At 37.9% G+C, this 20,910-nt stretch overlaps 1 protein-coding gene across 1 annotated transcript in view; it reads left to right on the top strand.

Annotated features, from left to right (window-relative positions):
- The window catches only part of elfn1a (extracellular leucine-rich repeat and fibronectin type III domain containing 1a), a 71,339-nt gene that overhangs the window by 43,892 nt on the left and 6,537 nt on the right, over window positions 1-20,910 (top strand). Inside the window, exon 2 of the mRNA XM_020642525.2 lies at window positions 2,106-2,207. The gene's annotated coding sequence lies outside the window, so the exon portion shown is untranslated. The remainder of the gene's footprint in view (window positions 1-2,105; window positions 2,208-20,910) is intronic.

Below are 20,910 nucleotides of genomic sequence, written 5' to 3'. Positions count from 1 at the left end.
CAGGGTCATGTATTTCTTGAATATTTTAACAGCTTGCTTTATTCAAATAGATTTAACACAACTTGTCTTGAATAGCAAATCTATAATCCCTTCCTAATGTGTTACAAATTTGATTTTTTTAGCGTCCACTTAAAGTAGTAATAGCTTAATTTAAAATACATTACCTCAAATATCCTTTACGCACTATAACTGGCGTAAAAAGTAAACAAATAGCCATTGATTTCATCTTGCGTCAAGCTGTTGACCACAGCGAGCTATTTTTACCCTCATATCCGTGCTCGCTCCTCTGCACATCAGATCGGTGCCAGCGCTCAACCTTTCAGTGCTCTGGGTCAGCATCCTGGAAGTTTGCCAGACACTCCAGCTCCTCGAGACCATATGGGGTCTATGTCTCCTCTCCGACCTCACTCCGCCCCTTCTGCACCTTTTGCTTCGAGGCTGCAACCTTAACCCATCCTCACCTAAATCACATCTCATGATTAAACAACACTAAAGCCGGAGCTGTTAGGACTGAAGAGACAATGCTTCATTTCTCCAAATAGAAAAGTCACTCATTTTCTGAAAATGTCTCCTTAGATTGTGGCAAAATAAGGTGTTTTGTAGTTCTTCTACTTTTTTGTAGACACTTATTTTCATAATGTTAGTTCAGATGTACATATGCCCAGAAGCCCCTTTGTGCCCTCTTTATGGTGCGTGCCAACATGAAAAACCTGTCTTTGTCTAATGCACGGCAGCACTCATTAAGAATAATTGCTTTCCTCCATATAATGAACCCTTTTTGACTTGAGTTCCCTTATGGATTGATGGTGAGTCCATGCTTCATTTGTGTTTCGAGGGAAGAAAATCTTGGGAAGCCGTTCTGTCAAAGCCCAGTGGGTGGGAAGAAAAAGTAGAAGAAGAAAAAAATGTCCTCTTGGTTGGAGCATGGCAGGGCCGGGGGCAGCTGCAGGACTGACCCTGCCAAGGACAGAGAGCTTCCCATGCCTGTTCAATGCCATAAAACGGGTCATTGAACAGCTAAATGGAGTCATTATGATGAGTAATTAAAAGAATACTGCTGAAGACTCCTAAAGTCCCCTTTTCTTTTGGTTCCGCTTTTTTTTTTTTGTGTCGTCATGGCCTTTTTGCTGAAAGGCAGCTGCCTGGGGCCACTTAAACTATCACCCCTTTCACTGGAATGCAAATAGCGGCCTTAGCAGCTAATTGAATCGCATTATCTATTGTCCTCTCATTTACGGGAAATCTAGCCATTTTGCAGATTTCCATTACTGATTGTTGGCGATTGAATTTTGCCCGAGCTTCATATCTGATACAGCATGTCATACACTCTGAATCACAAGGGATGAGAAAGGTGAATTGTTTCATTAGAGCAGGAGGAGTAATATGAATTTGGATTGTGCCGTTATCTAGAGCTATGCAGATATTAATATGTATGTAGGCAGGAAAAAAAAGGCTGTAGAATTTGTGTGTAAACAGAACCATAAAGCAAGCATGAGCAGTGCACAAAAGATGAGGAAATCATATTTCATTCATATATTATTGCGAATACAAAACATGTCCCTGCAATACAAGGCTTCTCTTCCCTTTATTCTAACTTACAATAAAAATGCATGATGTGCCCATGCGGCCTCCTTCCCTCCAGGGCGATGTGAGCAGCACATTTTTCCTCACTTTTACCGAGAGTCATTAAGATGATAGGGGGGTGGGGGGGGAAGGGCCTGATGTTTGATTAATTAGTAAAACTAACTTTGGAAAGAGCGGAAACTGAAACAGAGGATTTCATTAGCTCGTGCTCACTAGATAAGGTTAATGAGGTGGTTCAGAATCTTCAAATGAAAAAAGGAAGAAGAAAAAAGAATTCATACTCGCTGAATTCATTTAGGAGACTGCATTGCCAAAGAGGGTTATCCTCTGAACGAGCAGGTTTCATAACACTGATTTAACATGTTGACTTTATACGTGTATGTGTGAAAATGTTAAGTACTTGTTGTAGTGGTTGACATGCTAAATCCATTCTCTTGCACTCAGTTGTTCTCAAACAAAACTCTCAAACTGAAATATTAATAAGTATCTCTCCTGTTTCCCCCCCCCCCCCCCCCCTTCAGAGTAAACAAAAGAGGAATCGGTGAACATTTGCCCTGCAGAAGGACACCAGGGATGGTCCCTCGCTGCGAGGACTTCGGCCTAGATTACAGACATAAGCGCAGGTATTTGGTACACTTGCTTGTTGCAGCTCTGCATGAGCAAACGCCTCCTAAGAGGATCACACAGAATCCATCGCTAAGCTTCTAGTCAATACTCATGACAGGGACAGTGCCAAAGACATGTCGCTCAAAGGACATGTTGCACAGTTTGCATATCACTCTATGGACTGTTGTTGTGTTCAAGTGTCCGTCGCTCAACTTCTGCTCTTTCATCCAGAGAAGCATTTTTGCACTGATAAACTAAATGTTTACGAAAGGGCTTACAAGGCAATGTACACACTTACAATAGGCTCGGGTTTGTATTTTTTTCTGGCAACAAACACATACCTGTAGAGATGATTAATTTACTTTTTCTTCTAGTTCTATTTTTGTAACCATCTCAAACTACTTCATCACTTGTCATTTTACTCTGCTCTATTCTTTACTATTTTTTCTAATCTCTATTTGAAATTATTCTTTTTAAATGCAAAAAAAAAAAAGCTACACAAGAAAAGCAATCAGACAGGGTAACTTATTTTGAGCAATAAGATATGTTTATCCAGAGTGCATCAGTATTTTACGAATATGCAAACTGGGATTTCAAATAAACAGTTGTTCTTTACCAGATATGGTTGTATGGTTACTCGGCTGAGACCGTTTTTTATTTGTTTAAATTCTCCTTCTTCTCCTCCTCCTGATCCTTTGCTTAGTTCAGTTGTTCTTGTTTTGGACATTTTAAACATGTTCACCTGAAGGAGCATGCTTTTTAAAGGTGCACTATGTAGTTTTGGTAGAGAAAGTTGAAAGTTGGAGAAGTGTACAGCTTCTGTGGTATATGTCCATAACTCTATACACAAACTGTCCTCAGAGGAAAATTTGGACCCTGTAACCCTGTTTGAAGATAAAATGATACGCGATAAGTTATGGTGGGGGGCCCGCAACAGTGAAACCGTAACTCTTCGGGTAGCTTTTCTAGCTCCAGGGACCCAATTTTCCTCTGAGGACAGTTTGTGTATTGAGTTCAGAAACTATAGCATAGAATTGTTTCACTTCTCCAACTTTGAAATTTCACTACCAAATCTACATAGTGCACCTTTATCTATAGCATTAAGCTAAAGTGCCATGCTTTGCAAGTTATTTTGAAATAAAGTTATTTCCCTCTAATATGTGCACACTGATATGAAACATATGCATATGCATCAAACAACGAGCTCTGCATGTACGGTAATTATGCGCATATTAACAAAAGTGACATGATCTCAAGTTTTTAATCATCATTGACTCTTTTTCCTTGAAACACATTTTCATAAACTTGCACAGCCTCTCTGTTTAACTGACTCACTCGTTAATGGGCTAAAGTCATGTAAATCAGAGCAGATGGGGGAGTCCCCTTTGGCTTTATTAAGGCTCATGTCAGCAGCAGTACAGTTTGTTCCTACTGTACGTTCCTCTTGCTGTTGACTTAATTGTAGCCAAAGGTGGACACATTATTACACAAGAATAAAGAGAGGTGGCAAACAGCCTGAAAGCTGCAATTACAGCTGTTGGTATAATGGAGCATCACCATTATATATAGATTACATTTAAATTATCTTGATCACAAGAAGTAAATTATAATTTTTGAAAATCCAGTGCCACAGCCCCCCATGTTCTAGATGTATTTGAATAGAATTCTTAGTCAGTACAAAATGTCAATGCACTAAGTTGGTTAATAACAATTAGCATGTAAGATGTTATTAGCAAGTAAAAACATCACATTTCCACCTCATGTACGTCAATATCTAACAAAACAAGCTTGTAATTTTATTCCTTCTCTGCCATGCAATTTTATTTTCTCTTGTGTAAAAAAACTGTTCCTCAGTTGTAAATACTTGACTCCAAAATGGGATTGCATAAAAACGTCCTAATGCCTATTTAACAACAAAGAAGTTCACACCAAACAGAGAGAACTAATCTGAACATGAGAGGGCTCTGGAGAGACATGATAATAATGACCCTGCTCCAGAAACAAAGCAGATACAAATAATTTACATGTGTTTGAAAAGCATTTCTCACACTGTAGATAATATATTCTGGGAGTTATGTGTTATCATGTAGCCTAAATCATTGCAACAATACATTCAGTGTGCAAGATCTGCCCGACACCCTTAAACATGGAGAATAAGTCAGCTCTTTCAGTGTCATTAACCAAAGTATATTTTGATGTTTTTCTTTAAAGGTTTGTTTTCTTTGACTTTCATGTTCACTTCGGCAGCTGTTTGAGTCACATTTAATTAAGACTAGAAGTTTAAAGAAAAAAGCCTTTATGATATATGGGAGTGTATGTTCTCATAGACTCTGAACATTAAGTCCCCATTGGAAACATCAAACGTGGGGTTTTAGTGTTGGATCAATTTATTGACTTTGACTTCATTCTCGCTGCCTTTCAAGTGAAGCCAAAGGGGATTTTACTTAATTTGAACTGTCCATAAATATTTCTACACCAATTTTTAAAGATTTAATTTTAAAACATGATTGTAAATGCAGTGCATGAACAAGCTAAATAAACCTACTACTTATCCTAAAGTAGGTTTGAAAGGCCATGGGAATTGTTTTTCAGTGATGTTTTTAAAGAAGAAGATGTGCCTGCATACTTTCTCCAATGCTACAAAAAGCCTTTATTCATGTACACCTTTTCGACCAGAGGTCTTCCTCAGGTGATAATTTTTAAAACCTGGAGATATAGGGCTGCTGCTGCTGGAGAGGGTAAAGCGACAAGTTTGTGTGTCCAGGAGGGATCACAAAAGTCCCAGTTTAATTATTTCATTTAAAAAAAAAAAAAGAGTGTCCAGAGCTATTTTTTGATTTTCTTTTAGGGGACCCTAAAAAAATATTTCACAGTTTCTCTGTCGAGATATATGCTTTAATTTAACTGGTTTGTAAAGAAACAAGAAGAAGAAATGAAATAATGGTGGAAGAAGAATTTATTGTACATTTTGTTTTAAACACTACTCCTCGTCCTTAGAGGTATTATTGAGAGTCACAGCTCCGGCAACTTTACTTTTGTACATTTGTTTCCATTTTAATTCATCACTCAATTACGAGATTTGACTGTGAAATAAGTATAAAAGTTGGCATTGGATTCAGAGTAAGGTCACTAATCCCTTTGATTGCCATCCTCCATCCAGGTCACAACAGCTTAAGGCTTTAGCCCTATCAAGCTGTAGTGCCAGCTCCCACGCTAACCTGGATTCCTAATTGATGGCACTCAAGAAGAGTTATTTGAATGGATTACCTTAAAGAGCATCATGGATTAGCCTGTGAGAGACATGGATCCAGAGGAAGCCTTCATTTAGCCACATAAAGTGGTTATAAAACATCTGTATGGATGGCAATTATTGAGCTTGCAACTCATCAAAGGAATGTAACCCTTCCTCCTCGATCGCTCGATGTATCAACCTCACTCTGGTCTGTTATCTAACTTTGGCATGTTGGCTGCTGTAGTGTTTGTTGGCACCAAAACAGTGCATACTATTAACTGATCAATGCAGTCAAAAACACAACTGGTGGTATCTATGGCATCTATATTTGTGTCTTTTTTTCTGATAGGCAGAATAACGCCATTTCAAGGCAGCACGATCCATAATACAAGGCTAGATGTTGCACTTTATGATTAGCATTGCATTTGATCAATCACAAAATACCAAAATGACAAAACGCCTCCTCACTGGTTCTGTATGGTTCTATATTAGTTCATTTCACACATTGATCATCCAATTGTTGTGACAGAGCTGTCATGACTTCTAATATAGTTTTTTTTTTTAAATCACTTGTGACTCCTCTTGTGACAGTGACTCCTCACCCTAAATTTCATCAAAGCACCCCTGAAATAATAGTAACAGGGGCACATACCTCACTACAGCTGGTTTGATCCAAAAGTCACAATCGAACTAGCAGGTATCTACTGACAGACACAGCAAGTGAGTTTCAGAATTACTCGGCATGACGATATGGAGTTTTAGGCTTTGTGCCTAACACAAATGTCATCATGGTTGGTATAGGACCAAGATAATTTACTTCAGATATCGTGTAAGAGATGCAGTGTTACATGTAAATGTCATGCATTCAAAACTTTCAAGATAGTAAAGTATAATAGTATTGGCATTAAAATGTGGCTCAATAAGCTGGATTGCTCCTACAGAGTTCCGTTGTATTATGGTAATTTGCAATGACAATAAAGATCTATCTATCTATCAACGAGTAACATTTCCTATTATACTAAAAGGCTTTGAAATATTGCACATATTGCAATATTAAAATTAAAAATACATGTAGGAAAATATTTCTTGTTGAGTGAAATTAGTTGTTTAGCAGAAGGATTAAACTATATATGTCACAATTACTTTAGGAGCTGGGCACCCCTAAAAGTCTGATCCTAAAATCGCCCGTGACCCAACAAAAACATGTGAAATGTTGTTCTTATATTGTTCGGTTCTTATAATGTCTTCCCCCATCATAATCAAGTGTTGTATTTTGTAAATTAATGCTTGTACAGGCCAACACCCAGTCTTAGCAATGAATAAGGTTATCATAATGCATGAAAGTTACATAGCTTTCAGACAGTTGTCAGGCTTTTATTACAGACTCTCTAATTATTTTTTTCACATGAGCTGTGGCAACTTTCTCAGCACGACAGCAGACATGTCTTGATTCATGACACCTTCATTCTTCCCTCTTATTACATCTTTATTACACATCATTCAGGCATTCTGCCAGGGGACAAAAAAAAACAAAGCCTATTGTCTCTGTTAGAATTATACATTTTAAATGAAATCCATAAAAACAAACACTGATCATGTGCATGTTATTTTCAAACACTGACTCGGTGAAACTCCTGAGTGAGAAAAGAAGCGATAATTGAGGCTTTGGTTTAGGAGAAGGATTAAAAACTTGAGGCCACTCACCTTTAAAGTAGGATCTCCGCCCATCTGCTTTTATGTTCCCACTCGTCTGTCTCCCTTTTCGTTGTCCTCTGACTTGGGGTGACCCTGACTAAGGATTTAAATAGGTGAACTGGATTTGTTCATTGTCTACTGATCAGCAATGTATATGTTTTTTGGGCTCATTCCATATTCTCATTTGCAACATAAGCGATGAACCACATACTTAAATTTACAGACAGCCCTCCTGTGGCCATCAGTGAGTGTGGATTCAACCACCACAGCAGCATCAATCTACACATCTGTCAAACCATCGAAAAGGAAGCAATGATTTTTTCTGACCTATCATTTAAAAATGTTCTGTACTCTCCCAATTTAAGTAGAAAGGTCCTGATGCATCAGCAACGATCCTCATGATCCAAATCCAATGATCATTTAACACATTACATCCATAAATTCCACAGATTGCTTCAAATTTGCCACCGCTGTATTTTTGGTAATGATATGTTTTTATGATTTTCAACTGCTAAAGATCAAAATACTGGCCTTTCACTGACCTTCTGACGAACACCTGATGAAGCCAATTAGGACCTTCAATTTACTGTTCCCAGCCCATGATAGCCAATGAGAGCCTGAGTTGAAAGGTGGTGTCTGCTCCGGTGCTGTTCTGGCAAATTGTATGCAACTGTGTCGAAGAGTGACGTTTCTTGTAGCCAATACAATTCTGTGGATATGCTGCTTGGAGTGATTTCTTCATGCAAACAATAGAAGATTGATTAAAAATACAATGCTATTCAATTGTTTCAGAATAGCATTAAATGCATTAGCAAGTTAATATTTATAACAATATAGGCTATAGTCATAATTTATTGACAGAAAACAGACAAATCCCTGTCAAATTAGACATTATTAAATAGAAAATGATCTCACCATTTCAGGTTTGATTTATGTTTGATGATGTATTTATATATTTCCAACTTATCTCTTTAGAAAGATTGCACTAAAGCTGTAAATTGCATTTCAAATGGATTATAGATTATTATCAGTGTCTGACTGTCCAACTTGGGCGGTGATGTGTCATGATTGTGCCACAGTCCCGACAAAGAATCACTCACCAAGAATAAATTGATAACTTATTTGGAGGTGTAATAAATCACTTGTCTCCAACTTTGTGTGATGAAGATTTATGCAGAGCTGGCTTTTCGGTACACAGCTGCATTGAGTAACACATGCAAAGGTACTCTGAACATCAAATAAACTTAAATTGAGCCCAATCTGATTTTCATCAAATCAAATTCATCATTTATTGTAAATTATTTACAATTTTCTCCCATCATATTGGTGTATTAAAACAAGCAGCATACTATCTGCCAGAACACAATGCTTGCAAATGGTAGGATCCACCTCTTCCTTTCTGGAGGTCTCAAAGGGCATGCCCCAAGGTTCAGTTTTAGGACCTTCTTATTTTCTATTTGCATGATAATCCGTGTGAGATGTGTTTAACGCCATGTATTGTTTTAATTCCAATGACAGCATCATCAACTGCTGTTCGCCATCTGTCACACAGCTTTTGAGTTTTTTCAGTCAGAGTTCAATGTTGTCTAGTCTCGTCTGCAGAAACTAAAAATTGCCTTAAACACAGATAACGCATGTTCATATTGTTTTTTCTTTAATTTTAATGAGTCACCACTTAATGTCCCACAGATTGTAGTTTCCCAAGAAAATCAAATCGAGCTAGTCAAAATGTACAAGCACTTGCGTTTCCTTATTGATTGAGAATTCTTTCAAAGCACATATTGCCAATTTGGTCTCCAAACGTAAGGTGAAGTTAGACGGCTACTTTAGAAATAAATCCTGCTTTTCCCGTTGAGCTACAAAACTTCTTGTGTCATAAACCTTTTTGCCTTTGTTGGATTATGGAGATCTGCTGTACACAGGTGCTTCAGCTAAATGTTTACAGTCTTGGACACTGTGTATCACTGTGCTTTGAGATTTGTTACTGGTTGTAGGGGCCTTACTCATCACTGTGACTTGTATACTAAATCTGATTGGCCATTCTTTAAGGTACGCAGGTATATACACACAAGTCTTATTTATACCACTCTTCTTGGTATAGTTCCTTCTTATTTGTGTACATACCTCCAAAAAAAGCCACTATGATGTTTTGAAACTGTCTGTTCCTTGTCTCTGCACTGAGCTCAGGAAAAAGCGTTTAGTTTTGCTGTCCCCTCTGCATGAAACATTCTCCAGAATGACTCGACACTGGCAGATTTAATTTTGCTTGAAGCCTTTGGCTCCATCTTAAATGTCAAGAAAGCAAGACCATTGGACAGTGCCTGTGTTTTTAAATTGTTATCCTGTGAACCAATTTGCACATTTTAATTGTTGTTTACTCTTAACTCATTGTTTGTTAACCGTTTCTTAATCATGTAACATCTATCAATGACATGTGCTGCTGCCTTCTTGGCCAGGTCACACTTGTGAAAGCGATCTTGATCTTAATTGGTAAATTACCTGGTTAGATAACGGCTAAATAAAGAAAAATGTATTACAAGTTCACCTCACTTATATTCAAAACCAATGGACTGAAAGTGAGGCTATATGAGAATTGGGTTTTCAATTTCGATTAAGGGAGGCAGTATTACATCACGTTGATTAAAAATATATCTCAAATATATATTGAAAATATGTAAAGCTTACAGTAATGAATGACATTTTGTAATGTATATTTGATTCGTCTTAAATTTGATACAGTCACTTTAAAGTAAAACCTTGTTTTACTTGACTACTTGAATATCTCCCACAGTTACCTTGTGATGTTTTACTTTATTGTTAAATGATGACTCCTTTCTTGAGTAAAGCTATGAAACAGATGACATCTTTTGGCAAGACAAACATAGTTAACAAGAAGCAGTGAGGAGCCCTGTGAAAGACAGGAAGTTGTTTTTGAATGAAGGACTTGTAATATGCATGAAAGTAATAGAGCCTGGTGTTAACAAACACTGACACGGCTTCATTTCGCCTGCTTCAACTTTTGCACTTTGAAGCTATACTCAAGCAGAAGGTGACTCTGCTAGCCCAGTTGCACTTAACTATCTGTCCTCAGCGATAAAACAGTTACCTTTTTTTAAACCAAAGAAGCGAAAGGTCTTTTTTGCTCCGTCTGCCTTTGTGAAAGTGAATTCAAACAGACAACAACAATAAAAATGCAAATTCTGACTCAAAGTTATCAGAGCAATTCATGCCTGTTTATCTCCACAAATGTCCATTAGCATTTAAAGCATTTATTTGTTGCATCCTCTAGCCTATCTGGGATGATAGTCCTCCCAGTGGTGTACCTGTCATCTCCTGTTGAGATCTCCTTCAAGTCTACACTTTGCTTGCTGTGGTGCACCAAAAAAAACCCTTTCACTCAATTTGAGTGTCAAGAATGACGTCTGCCCCTTATGGAGCCTGAAATAATCTGCCCTGTCAGAGACAATAACTTTCCTTTCAAGAGAGAGAGAGACAGATTTATTTCGAACAACGGCATCACACAGGGTGGTTGTTTCCATTTGCCTCCCCCGTGTTTCCTTCCATCCCTGCATTCATCATAGACGAATCAAATTGCGACACCAGGAAAAATCTGGCTTTTCTCACTTCCTTGCTAGCACATTTTTGTTTTTTTCCTGTCATATGGTCCGACTGTAATGTTCCTTTCTGTGTTCTGAAACAAGGCTTCATACTGTAGGTGCAGAGAATCAGTAAGTTAGTATTCTCCCTAAATCTAATGATCATCAGCTGAAACCTCTAAGCTCTGACTGCATACCTACACAAACAGTCATAACAAACTCCTGTATTTAAACTCCATGCACTATCATCAGCTACGGCTGACCACAAGAAGCTTGAAAGCATCCTTACTACTGGATGTGAAACGTATCTTGCCATTTAGGCCAGAGCCTCTGTTAGATAGATAATATTGCCAAATAGATCTCAAACTCACACAAAGAGGCAAAAAAGTTCAAAAGACTTCAAAGAGACACAAACAACTAAAAATGGATGTAGAAAAAACAGACAGAAGCAAAAGGTTCACGAAGCTATGTCTAAATTCCAACAAAGACATCTGAAATAAGCACAAAGACATGCTAACATTTTCAACAACAAAAATAAGCAACTTAAAGCGACGCAAAATGGACACAAAGAGATAGGTAATGACAACATAATGACTAAGAGAAGACAAAACCACCATGAAAGAATGAGAAACAGCTACAAACAACATGCACAAATGACCATAAATAAATGCAAACCAAGTACAGACAGAAACTGAATCACTACAAATAGATTCAGACTGACCTGAAAGAACCAAGAGCCAAATAAATGAAAGCAATTGAAGACAATTGAACTTTAATAAAAGGGCTTTGGTTGTCTTGCTCCTATAAAGGAGATAGGGGGTCTTCATCTGTGCCCAAGGTCTAACCATCTTTGGCACCATCTGCCACTAAAAGCTGACAGCCAAATTTCCAATCAAAGCTGCTTTGAACTGTGATGACAGTCTCTGATTGGCAAAACCCTGCATGCATTGAATTTGTAGTAAAATTTGAAAACATGCAGTATCTTTACATTATGTTAGAGAGAGAGGTTAAGCAAGCAGGCAAATAGTGATATTTTCTCATAGTTTGTTATCAAAACGATTATAAGAAACTACCATCATTTGTTAAGGAAAATTTGAGGCATTAAAATCATCAAGTAAAACAGGAGCAGGGGTTTCACTGTTAGGTTCACAATAACGCTGAGCTGAAACGATTTCCTTGTGCAGAGAATGTTATCGTAGGGTTAGCATAACTGTTAATTCAACATGTGCACAAACAGAAAGAGAACTACAACAATCATCTTTGTTATACTATTGAAGAAAAAAAGAAACAAACAGCAATATAAAATATAATGCAACATTTTGAATGGTTAATGGCTGTATATTTAAATAGTTGTCTAATATGAACAAGAAACACTTTCCTGGCACTCATTTCATACTGCTCCTTGAAACAGGTTCAGTCATGTATTTGTGTGTGGATGTATCTCGAACATAAGTTTATAATAAAGAACTAGATACACAGGGGAGCTGCTTTTTAAAAACATACAGAGAAATGTAAACCAAAAGTAAGCCAATCAAAGGTCATCGCTGAAGTGGGAGCTTATAGTAGCTCACATTTTCGAGCATATGTTCCCCTACATTCTGTAACCCGGCAGTATATCTCACCAAACATCCTCCAAACATCAGTCTGCCTAGCAGCAGCTGAGCTCTACCTCTTTCTACACTGCTGCCTGCCACCAAAAGCATACCTCCCTCCACCTCCTCAGTCTATTCCAATTAGTATTCAGCGTGGGAATGTTGAATGTTTTAATATCTGCTCATGTTCAGTTAATGTGAAATGTGAAACTAATGCTCCGCCAGTAAGATTTTGAGCGTTGGGATTGTCTCTGTCCAACTTGATAAGGTTTGATATTTTTTTTAAACCGTCAAATAAAAACTGAAAGATAGAAATAAAAATGTTGTAATAAATCATCTGCCTTTACACTGATGTCCTATTTACATTAAGTAAATCGGTTTAAAAGGATCAGATTCCACAATTAGCTCCAAACACTCTGAGATGATGTTGTCTTACTGAAAGTGCCAAAGAGTCTACCAGTGAAAGGCGGCTCAGCTTTTCACAGCTTGTCAATCAGAAGTGTTTAGGTCGTTCTGTCAGTCAGAGGCGTAATTGAATCAGCTCGTCGCTTTCTGAAGGTTAATTGGTGAGAAAAGCCTTGGCTGCAGCTTGGTTGAGGTAATTGACCAAGATAAGGACAGCTGTCTTTTTTTTTACAAAGTCAGCATAACTGAACTTTCAGCAGTGCGCTTAATGCAAGAATTTAATAAAACTATATAAAAAAAAAATTAAAAAAAAGATGTTGAAACCCAGTTTCCCGGTTGAATCCCTTTCTGTCACACTTAAGATGCCCAGTAGCTCTTACTTAAGTCTGACTTGTCATGAGTCAGCAGCCAGAGACATTCCTGGCAGACTCTGTGGCTCGGAGGGCCAAAATAACGTGCAGAGTTGATGGTCAGTTGATGGCCTGGAAAATTGCATTTAAACCTTCAGGTGTTATTCCGAGTAGTATCTTACTCTCAAACGTACAGAATTAAATTAAACTCTACTTTGCTCCTGTCCCTTTGATAAATGCTCTCTATAGCCGAGTGGCTTTTCCCCTGCTCAGTATGCATGCTGCAGAGCTGAACCGTTATGGTTTTGTTACAGAAAGCAGCACAGTACAGAGATCACGGCATTAATGTTAAAGAAAACTGTGCAAGGTTGAGCCGGACACACATCTTTGCTATTTTGTTTACTGCAAAAACCCTACGCTTGCTTTAATTCCCCAACAGGGTGTCATTGATGCATCTGTCTCTGTGAGTGAGGTGTGATTCCATGCCATTCTCCATGGCTTATCATCTTTATAAGAGGTGTCACCCAAAGTAGAGCTTTTAGTTTGTAATGAGATTTTTTGTTCTCCCTAAGCTTGAATCATGCTAGGTCACGAGCCTGCTGAAGGACTCTTGATACACTGAAGAACAATAGAGAGAGATATTGGGAATTTACAAGAGATGGCGGGGCAGTAAGTCATTTAAAGTTTTACAAAGTATGACACCTGCGTTGAATACTAAGCAGTGAGAGGGCTGAATGTAACTTTTCAAAGGAACAAGAGGCTGTTTCACATTCAGGATGCCTGTGCACGTCTCTATCTATCCAACCTTTCACTCAGGGCCTTAATTATCCCCAAAAAATGATCTATCGTTTGACATTTAGCACTAATGTATCATCAGCATTAATTGAGATCAACTCACACTTCAGCCACACTTATTATCTTGATGCTAATTTAGCAGCTAATTGGGAGGGACCAATGCTAATTGGCAGAAAGAGGATTTCATTTGTCCTGTATTGATCTCTGCTAAATGATGGCTGTGATTACTGAGGGAAAGAGATACAAACAAAGGTCTATGTATTTTTAGATATGTTTTCCCCCTTATTATTTCTAATAGTATTATAGACATTATGCATTAGTTACCTGTGAACACATGATACGTGTTTGCAGACTATTAACAAAATGAACTTTTTTCTTGTTAACATTATTGTTTCTGTATTACAACACATTTCACAAATACCATTTCAACACATGAGGTGTTTGATTTTGACCCTTGTATTCTTACACAAGCCTTCAGTTTAGTGAAACATAAAGTTATTGTACTAATAAGTACATTAAACTCAACCAGGCAAGGCAATACTTGCTCTAACACAGGGGCGGGCAAGTGCGGGCGGGGGCCACAAACGGCCCCCCTTCACACTCAAAGCGGCCCGCCAGTCAACTTCTAATATCAATAAACTATAAAGATGAAGAAACATCACATCATCTGCAGATTTCAGTCTTGGTTGCCAATAAGACACCATGCACATAGATCAAATGCATTAGAACATGAAACAGAGACATATTTCTTGAATTATTTTCAATACTGTTTTTTGCAAAAATATAGCCTACTTAAATAACCATTAAAAAGTCAGGTCATAGCACTTAAAAGTAGTTATGGTTGGCTTTTATACTGGCTCGTTAAATTGCGCTCTACTATGTGCATTTGAGTATAAATGTTGGTCTCATACTTTCCGATGGCGGCTAAATATTTGTTTCTTACGTTAAATAATAAGTCACACTTATTATCTAACTGAGAGTATCCCATAATTTCTCACTATTTGGCCCTCTTTCAGTGGAATCCAGTTAATGTTGTTATAAAAGTTGTCAATCCCTGCTCTAACACAAGCTTTATACTGCTGATCAGTCAGCTGACAACCGTTAAACAGTTTGACTAAGACAACACACACATTTACAAACTATTTACAACAATATATACAGTTTTTAGATCAGCTTTGGTCAATTAATATCGGCCAAATATGTTGTTGTTGCAATCTATTTCACAACATGACTTTAGCAAAGAGCATAAAACTAACCAGATCACTCACTTACTAAAATAACGTGCAGATACTGAGGCTAAAGAGTTGTTCTTTTACACTCCAAAAACAGTTTTGTACTTAGTTGGGTTAGTTTAATTCACATAGCAGAACACAAAGATGTTGCTCCCTACACATGATAACTATTTCCTTAATCTTCTGTTCTCATCGGCTTTAAAGAGGTTTAGAAAAAGTCCCAGCTCATTGTCAACCTGTGTAACCGCCATGTTACTGTTTGGGTTCACTTTTACTATTCTTCTGATGTCATTTGAGGCTGCAATGGTCAGCTGTTTCCATGAAAAAAAAAAACAGCTCTTAAAATCAACTTTAAGTTACATGCTCAGCACCAAACAACAACAAAACGGACATTTGGCATCAAGCAACCAAAACAAGAAGAGAGAGAATTTCCGATCTTAAGAGAATCTAGCAACTGAAGAGCTAATGACGGAGCTAAAGAGAAAATGATATGGCAGATGGCCACAGAGACAACCTGAGCTAAACGCTACATAATACTGTTGTAACATAAGCACTGGATGAAACAACGATTAACCACATCAACTTAAAATGCTGATGACACGTGAATGTTACACTCACAGCTCGTTTACGCTGCCCACGAGAGGCCTAAAATACAAATGTACTTAAAGCTTCTCATTTCATTGTTGGTATTCAGGCCAAAGTTGTTTCATCAATCCTTTCAAAAGAAACGTGTGTTTTCAAGTGATCTCAAATCCCCCTGTACAATGAAACACCAAATACAGTTTCATATCAGCACATTTATCCCGTTATTTCAGCCTCAGGAGGTCAGACTGTGATAAATACTCTGCAGGATGTTTCCTCTGGCTCGGTTTTTATATGAGGAAGCAACTCCAATTGTCATGTGGGAATAAAGGGCTTTGTCTGGAAAACAAATGAATGCAGTGCATCGAGGTGGCACACAATATTCCACACTTAGAAGAGAAGTCGGGTTACAGTAAGTAGAAACTCCATCTGCTGACTTCATGTCTGCTGCAAACGACAAACCAAGTTTTTTTTATTGAAGCAATAAGAAGTGCAGAACTTTAAGCAAACAGTATTCAAAGAAGACGGGACCATCATTTCTTTCCAATATTCAATATTCCCGGAGTAATTAATGTATGAGTTTAATATCATCTATCAAAAGCCGAGCATATGCCCTCTCTCGCCTTCTCTTTGAAGTAATTCAGTACCTCGGTGAGCACAATGTTTCCCCTCCCCTAGAGAAGTAGTTCCATTTCAACTCAATTGATTCCCCACTTCTGGTTTCCCATCTTTTACTCTTTTCATTCTTCCCAGCATGCATTTTCAATGACATCAAATAAAGGGCAGTCATTGGTATGGATGAGGAGGGTCCTCAGAGATGGAGGCACCTTCACCGCCACAAAGCACAAAGATAGGAAGCGCAGGGGGGGGAAACAAGAAAAATGCAGGGGCCTCAGACTGTTAAAGCTGATCCTTTGATATCACACGTGTGTTGGAGATAGAACAGAGAAATACCGGTTTAGTATGCAGGGCGAAATTGCTGGACACACAGGTAAAAAGAAACAGAATGGGACTGAGAGGCAGAGATAGCCACAGAGGGTGTCGAGGTGCAGTCTGGTGTGTAGACGATTGTTTGCAGGGAGGCAGACACATTGGTTTAAGATCTTTTTTCTTATTGTGGCTTTCTGGAGCTTGTGTCAAAGTTTGCCTTGAAGCGTTGGCTCTTGTGGCAGCCAGAGCAGCACTCCTAAGGCTCTGTGTGAGAGAGAGAGAGAATGACTCTACTGCTTCACACTTAAAGACTCAAACCAGAACGTATTTTGCGGCTAAAAGATCTCATACTTCTTCAACGGGGTTTTACCCCTTGTGTGAATTTTCATAGAAGACGCCAAAGTATTAGATACTTTTCACAAATGTGGTCACTTTATTTGTTGTAATAAAAAAAAAAAAAAAAAATAGACCTCTCTGTTTCTGCACATTTTACAGAGTTTTGTACAATGATATACCGAGCAGAAGTGAAGTATGAAGAGGCCCCCGAGCGAACTGAAATTTACAAGGTTGTGTTTGAATCATTCTTCAACAGCGGGGGTTTCAATAGGTTATCCACAGAAGAGAAGAAAAAGAAAATGCCTTCATTACCCAGTGTATAAAGTCTAAATGGAAAAAGAGACTGTGCAATGGCTGCCTGTGTGTGATAGGGGAGTAAATTCGGCTCTGATGCCTCGGGTGTTCTGGAAGGCTGCACTCTGGGCTCGCACTGGACCACACAGATTGCTGTCATTATGGAAAGAGGGTCTGTGGTGGCAAATACACATAAGCTCTCATCAGGAAACATACCCTGCTCAATGCCTTGGGCTTATTTGGAGATCTGAATATACAGTGTGCGATTTGCATGAAAACAAAGCACTGAAAATTAATTTTGATGTAGTTGCTTGCTTTGTTTGTCCCCTAACGGCTCACCACTACAGGCGTTGTTTTTTGTTGTCATGTGCTGTGGATTTATCAGGACATGTTTGCAGGAGTAGAGACCGTGTTTGAATGCGAAATCTGAATTTTTGTCATGCAAAAGCTGCAGCAACACCTATCCGTGTGTGCATGCCTGTGTGTGTTTGTGTTTCTCTCTAACAAGGGTGAACAAGCCCAGCTCTAATCTATGCATGGTTTCAGTGGCGAGGAAGTGAATCAGTAGAGAGTGAGTCACTGTGGACAAACAAAACACAGCCGACGCATTCTAATAAGACAAGACTTCTCAGGTTCAACTTAAACTTCCTTTAAGCCTCCTAAAGCGTCTCACACCAGTGCCACACTGTGAGCGAGTTTAGGGTCAGGTCAGAGCTCAGTCACTGCCGTGCGCTATCTGTGATAAAAGGTCAGAGGCTTGAGAGTAACAAACGTCATTTCTTTCTTTAAGAGGTCCTTTTGCCTCAACAGAGTATTTTCATACTCATTTCATGCAACATTTGATTTGGAACCTCTTTCCTCCCAGCTGCTGTGAGAGTGTTCTTTTCTTCAATGCTCCTCTGCCACTGCTCTTTTGTCATAATGAAGGTGCTTTTTGTAATGGCAGCCTTTGGCATTATGCTGCTGTGTCCTCCACCACAGGATGCTCTTTATCTGTACTTGAAAAGCTGACCACTGCTATTACTTGGTCACAGTCAGCGAGATCACATCTAATTTCTCAGAGCTGTGTAGACGGGGGAGGAATGCAATTTAAATCTGTTTCTAAACACCCAAAATTGCCCTTCATTTGTGTTATAAAATGTCACTCTAATGCATCTTTGAATAAAATCTGGCCTGTGCACTGTTAAGTGCTCAGAGACAGAGTCCTGCAGAAAGCTGGATTTGCAGGACTTAAATTCAGTGAAATGGTCTGCCCTCAGTCCTGGAACTCTATCGCACTCGAAATGGCAATAAAATGTTCATGCTGACAGCAACTAAACCGGTTATTGGTTATTATTGAAAGTGGCTTTTGCATAGACCACATAGCAATACAGCTTACTGTATTATACATTATATTTACAATACGGGGTAAAGAATGAAAATCGGTTAGTAGAAATTGTGAAATGCCAATGAAGACCTACCACATTGCATTTCTGCAGTAAGTCTATTGAAAGTGGGCAAAAGTGTACCTAATCTAAACTGTGAGTTTTACATTAACATATAATCACACCCTGCAGGGGAGCCGAAATCTATGTGAAACATACAAAGCCTCAGATTACAGAACCCGTCTGTACCAGCTGATATGATATTCATCAGTGCACAGTAAAGTGTGTACCGCTGGACATGATTCAGAGCTCATATGATTTTCTTTCTCCAATAATATGATGTCCAATCATTCTTGTATTACTTATTATTTATTAATTTTAGGTTTGTATGTAATTTTAATGTAACATTAAGCATGCAGTAACATACTGTAGGTGAAAACGCAGGGGATGTTTTATTGTCTGTTAGATTTGCTCAGGGATAAGACATGTTGAAGATCCTCAGAATAAACTTCAATAAGACGAACAGAGAAAAAACAAGAAGAGAAAGAACAGCCATATGCCCAAGCTCTGTAACCTTTAGAATCATATACATTCATATTAATTTATACAAAGTCATTCCCTTTTACCTGCCTAACCAGAACTGCCCCTCATTTACATTATTTTCAAGTTATTTTGTTTTTAATCAAAAAGGCATTTGCAAAACAAGATAACTGTAATAATAACAAAACAGATGCTAATGAATAAGGATACAATCCTAAATATTAGATTTTCATTAGTGATTAACAATTACTCTGGTTTCTACCCCCAAACTGAGACTCATTTTATTAAGTGTCAAACCAAGGGAACAAAGGGGACAAATGAACATTATGTTCTTTGATGTATGATGAGAAGAACCACAGCACTCCAGGTTAAATGAGACTCAGACAAAGGTCAAATGTCAGCAGGAATAATCTTTAAGTCCAGGGTGGCAGGTAGGGTTACAGTTTCAAGTACACTCTCTGTAGTAAACTGTCACTTTCATTTAATTCTAACTATGATTATCCCTGTTGTCACCTATGTCCTCTACCACCACCACCACCACCACCACCACCACCCCCCAGACACACACACACACACACACACACACGTACACACACACGTACACACACGTACACACTCAAACACTTAAAGGAAAACCCAAGGCAGCTCAGCACATTCTGATTCAAAATCTTAAACATATGAGTTTGTCCTGTATTTTAAAAAGTTAATCATGATTAATCACATTTTTAATTGCATGTTTGAAATTCCATGAGTTTGCATTTCCAATTAGTTTTTATGCATGTATTTTGTAGTTTGTACTTTATCCATTAAGGGTACTTTATCAATCATTTACTCTATCTTTAATTTATAAAGTATTCATTACATTATTTTTTACAAATGTTTACGGGTATGAATGTGTATGTGGGTATGGGTGAGATGTGCTTGGATTGTGTTTGTGTGTGTGTGTGTGTGTGTGTGTGTGTGTGTGCTGGTGTATGTGTACTTATCTTGTATTTTATATGCTGCAAACAGGATTGCTTCAACTGAGTTTCGTTGTATATCATGCAATGATAATAAAGATAAATCTAACAAATCTAATCTAATTTGTATGACATCAATTCATAACAAATGTTATCTCAAGACACTTTACAAAAAGAGAATGTCTAGACCGTACACGTTATCTTATTCATAAAGATGTTACATTGATCCACCATGAGCACAGCATTAAGCCACATTTAGCAAAAGAATAAAGTGGCATGGAAAATTTGCTTTGAATTAACACAATGTATATGTTTATAATTTCTGACCTTAATCACATCTTGGTTAATGTGTTAACATTAGTCAGTGTAATTAGGTCAACAAGAAGTGTTCTCTTTGAGACTTTATAAATAAAAATGTTAATACTACACTAGATGTGAAAATATGGAGAAAATGACTTGAAAAAGCCAATGCAATTTATTATTAGTATTATAATTATTATTATTCTATGATTGTGTTCTTAAAGTCAAAAATAAAGAAATAGTTGGATGTAGTCGGATTTATAGACCAGAGTTTCTAAAAATCATGCTAGTTACCAAAATCAATTCTTAGAAAAAGAAGAGATAATGGATTTTGGAAATTAAGAATTTATTTACTTTTTACTACAACGTGGCTTAACTGGTATTATGTATAAACTCTACAACAACAAAACCAAATGGAGTAATCAACTGGAGTATTCAATCCAAGTCAGAATCAGGAATACTTTATTAATTCCAGCTGGGGGATATTCTGGCACTTGTTGGACACTGTATTTTTCACA

The sequence above is a fragment of the Labrus bergylta genome, chromosome 16 (assembly GCF_963930695.1).
Source record: "Labrus bergylta chromosome 16, fLabBer1.1, whole genome shotgun sequence".
In the NCBI taxonomy this organism is placed as follows: domain Eukaryota; kingdom Metazoa; phylum Chordata; class Actinopteri; order Labriformes; family Labridae; genus Labrus; species Labrus bergylta.
This window is presented reverse-complemented; position numbering and strand designations above follow the sequence as displayed.